Genomic DNA, 4,660 nt, shown 5'->3' on the forward strand with positions numbered 1-4,660 from the left:
TATATATATATATATATATATATATATATGGGGACAGACACAAACATACACATCATCATCATCGTTTAACGTCCGCTTTCCATGCTAGCAAATCGTCCAACCCATGCTAGCATGGAGAGCGGACGTTAAACGATGATGATGATGATATGTATGTTTGTGTCTGTCCCCCCACCATCGCTTGACAACCGATGTTGGTGTGTTTACGTCCCCGTAACTTAGCAGTTTGGCAAAAGAGACCGCTAGAACAAGTACTAGGCTTACAAAGATTAAGTCCTAGTGTCGATTTGTTCGACTAAGGGCGGTACTCCAGCATGGCTGCAGTTAAATGACTGAAAGAATATATATATATATTGTTGCTATCATGCAAAAGTGTCGTAAGTCCAAAACATTACTTTTTCAGAAAACGGAAAGATAGTTTCGCCATTCCATTTCTTTTTACATTAGCAACAGTTTCAGCTCAACAATAATACTTTGTTGGGTGCATAAAATCGTAACACCATGCATGTACGATGTTTTCAGTCAAATATTTTTGTAAAACTGTCGTATGTGGGACTTACTACACTTTTGAAAAATGCTAAACTGTCGTACTACACTTTGACAATTTTCATATCTTGGCATCTGAAGGAGCTGCAGATATGATACTTTGACCAAAAAGAACCGGCTATTGCAAGCAAAATTAAATATTGAAAAAACAAAAAAAAAAACATTTGACCAAATTTGGGCATACGACAGTTTAACATAATAGCAACGACATACACACGCATATACACGAAGTGAGATTTGCAACCAGTTGGTTTCGGGTTCAGTAGCCTGCGTGGCACCTTGGGCAAGTGTCTTCAGACAGCTCAGGATTAACCAATACCACGTGAGTGAATATGGTAGACGGAAATTGTGTGAAAGCCCGTCATGTATGTGTGTGTGTGTGTATCTTTGTCACGCCCCCGCTTGACAACCGTTGTTGGTTTGCTTACGTCAACCTAACTTAGCGGTTCAGCAAAAACAGACCTATACAATAAGTAACAGACTAAAAAAGGGGAAAAAAATAACGTAAGTGGTGGATTTGTTCGACTAAAATCCCTCAAAGTGGTGCTCCGGCATGGCCACAGTCCAGTGACTGAAACAAGCAAAAGATAAAAGATATATATATATACGCATGCTGATATATACATACACATTTACTAATGTGAAAATACAAAGACACTATCGAACACAGAACATTGAATAATGTAGTCTTGGATACACATTGTTAGAGTGGGGGGGGGGAGATGAAAAGAAAGAAAAACTTATGGCCACTAGTTGAATGCATTTCATCACATGTCTGCTCAAAGGGGGCTGACCTTGGGATAAATAACAACCACCTGACTCGGTCCAGTTTTGAATTTAATAACGAAAGGACGAGATTAATTTTCTATTCAAATAATGCTCACATATACACAGCACGTTTTTAACAACCACCAAGTCATTCATCAACTACCACATGTCACACACATATATGTAGGTATGTGTGTGTGTTGTGCACACACAAATACAATAAATTTGACAAGCTGTTATTTATATGTTCAGTATTCCTTTGTCAATAGTGAACTTAGAAACATCAAGTACGGCAAGGTAGGGCAAAGACAGTCAGCGTACTCAGAAAGAGAAGGGGGAGTAGGAGTAGGAGCTTTTGCTGAGGATGTTTGACCTTGAAATGTGTGGAGGGAGTACTTGCACCCTTCATTATTATTATTATTCTCTTTCGCTCCACTCACTAAATGTCAGAAAGTAAGAAAGAACTGGAACGTCTCTGCTTTAAGATTAGACCTAACGGCCTTGTAAGATTTCAGAAGAACTGCTTCGTTAAACCGAGAGCAACTACCACCCCAGTCTATGTAAAACGCAAGCACACACATGTGTAACGAAGAATTATGTATGCAAGCATGTAGTGTGTGTGTGTGTGTGTGTGTGCATATATATAATCATACGTCCCTTTCACTATTGTAATGTGTATGTAGGGGGGGGGGTTATGTGTGTACGTATATACATGTAGACGTCCTCTTTATGTATATAATATACGCGCGTGTTTAAAAATTATTTTCGGCCTACAACCTTACGTGTGGTAACCTGCATTTAACCATAATCTTCATGCAAAAGGCACCGTCAAGAATTTGTGTATACTCACTCCCTTTACAAAGAGTAAATGATGGAGGGGGCGTTATAGATGTGTATATATATATATATACATATATATATATATATATATATATATATACATACAGACACACACACACACAACGATGGCACATTTTCACATGGACAGCAAATTTTTTTTTAATGTTGCGTGTATGGGTATTCACTCATGCTATTTGCAAATGAATGAATGAATGAATACATATAACTTGAGTATCCACCTGTTGTCTGTTCGTGTATATAACATATATATTTCATAGAATGGAATATATATCAATTAGTACGTACGTACACACCTAATTGAGTGTTATAAAAATGTAATTCTCAAGCTAGCATGAATGTACGTGTATAAATGATGAGTTTACAAAGAGAACATACTGTTGGAGTTGTTTTATAATCTGTGTCCATGTTTGGTTGCTAGTAGCAGTGGCAACAAGTCAATTTTCTTCAGCAACCTGAACTCATTAACGCGCGAGCCGGTTTCTAATCTCGCTTTTACCCATTTCGCTATTAAACATGGAAAAACAAAAATTGCAATTAAACATAGAAGCGCGTATATCACTATCCCTTTCTAATAAAGAAAGGATAAAGAGATACCTCCCTGAGGTCTTTCATGAGCTGTGTTACGACATCATTTACTATATATATATATATAGTCTAAGAATATACAAATGAGGGACATTCAGATATATTCATGCATACATATGAAATCATATCCGTGTATCGCCATCTCTTTTCCTTAAAAATACGTGTGTATGTTTATGTGTGTGTGTGTATACGTGGGTGTGTGGGTGTCTATAGATATGTGGGTGTATATATATACGTGGGTGTATATATATATATATATATTTATATCCACACACCCACATGTGTATACACGGTGTGTAATATCAGTGTTTCAATATTTGTCTGTTTCACTTGCTCGTAACATTCACCAAACAACATACATACATTATTACACACGTTGTGTGGTAGAACAGAAAGAAAGAAACTTGTGGTGTGCTACTATCACACAGATTCAACATACCATTATAGTATAGATAGCTATTGTCAAGATACTGTATTTTCTTTCGTTAGTTAACATTCCTATAAACCCAACCAAATGAAAATAGCCATCAAAACACAGCACAGCTTATCGCAAATGTCATTATTATTAACTGATTGATTATACAGACGTTTACTATTAAATGAAATAGAAATTTATTTTTAAAAGCTTATCAAGCGAAGGAAAAATGAGCTGGACTTTGGCCGTGTTATTAACGACTCTGGTCAGTATAGCAACAGAATTTTGCCGTTGTTACATATAGCAAGTGTTTATTCATGTATTAATGCATAGTATAGATATCTGATATCGAAGTATGTTATATATATATATATATGTGTGTGTGTGTGTGTGTGTGTATGCTATAATCCTTGGAGACGAATTTTTTTTTTTTTTTTTCATCAAGACCCATCGATCGACAACTAGTTCATTAATGCTGTTGTAAGCTTTATATGACGAAAATGTGTATGTATGTATGTGTGTATGTATATATATATGTGTGTGTGTGTGTGTGTGTGTATAGACACACGTACATTTTTGTCATTGATAATTATGTGTAACTACCTGATGCATTTGAATAACAATTTGCATACGCTGATTTGTAGTTCAGCAAGTGAAGCTGCATGTATATATATATATATATATATATATATATATATATATATATATATATATATATATATATATGTATGTGTGTGTGTGTGTAATTTCTTTAGCTGTAAGGATCATGGACTTCTTGAACAAGACAACCACTATACAAGCTTAAGAGTGTGAGCCACTTCATAGTCGATCGAACCGCTAGTAATAGCAGCCAAATACCCTTTAAACCATATTCTACTATCGTAGACAAGGATATGTTACAAAAACGATCCTAAAACATAGGAAAAATGATAAAACATGATGGTCATGACAAGACTGCCTTCGATCATAAACAGATCTCTGCTCGATCCGGGCAGACCTGGGGCTAAACAACATACTCTATCATACATTTATTTAAAATATATTCAACAATGCCGTGTAAGGTATCCAAGATGGGAATGGAATTATCATAGAGACCGATTCAATAACGATTTTCTTAACATAGGCATAAGATCGGCCTCAGCATCAGAGAGGCTAGTGGGAGTTCATTGAGACCGTGTTTCATGTTCATGCTTTTCCTCGTTGACTCGAGTGACATAAATATCCATCATAATCACCATCGATAAAATCAACAGCTAAAGTGTTAAACAGGAAACAGCAGTATTTAATCATTCATTACACACACACACACTATATACATACATATATATATAGAGAGACATACATAAACGGTATACACGCCATGCTTGCGTGTATGTTACATGAAAAAATGTATTTGACCGCTATGTTAAATATAGTTTATATTCATTATATATTATATACACATGCATACACCATATCCATATATATATATATATATATATATATATA

General features: G+C 35.5%; 1 protein-coding gene across 12 annotated transcripts in view; it reads right to left on the reverse strand.

Annotated features, from left to right (window-relative positions):
- Positions 1 to 4,660, reverse strand: part of LOC106880637 (transmembrane protein 198) — a 140,485-nt gene that overhangs the window by 79,199 nt on the left and 56,626 nt on the right. Inside the window, exon 2 of one of the 12 annotated variants that reach the window (XM_052970383.1) lies at positions 2,548 to 2,676. The exons of the other annotated variants lie outside the window; for them this stretch is intronic. The gene's annotated coding sequence lies outside the window, so the exon portion shown is untranslated. The remainder of the gene's footprint in view (positions 1 to 2,547; positions 2,677 to 4,660) is intronic. 12 annotated transcript variants of the gene reach the window in all.

Source organism: Octopus bimaculoides, chromosome 9 (assembly GCF_001194135.2).
Source record: "Octopus bimaculoides isolate UCB-OBI-ISO-001 chromosome 9, ASM119413v2, whole genome shotgun sequence".
NCBI lineage: Eukaryota > Metazoa > Mollusca > Cephalopoda > Octopoda > Octopodidae > Octopus > Octopus bimaculoides.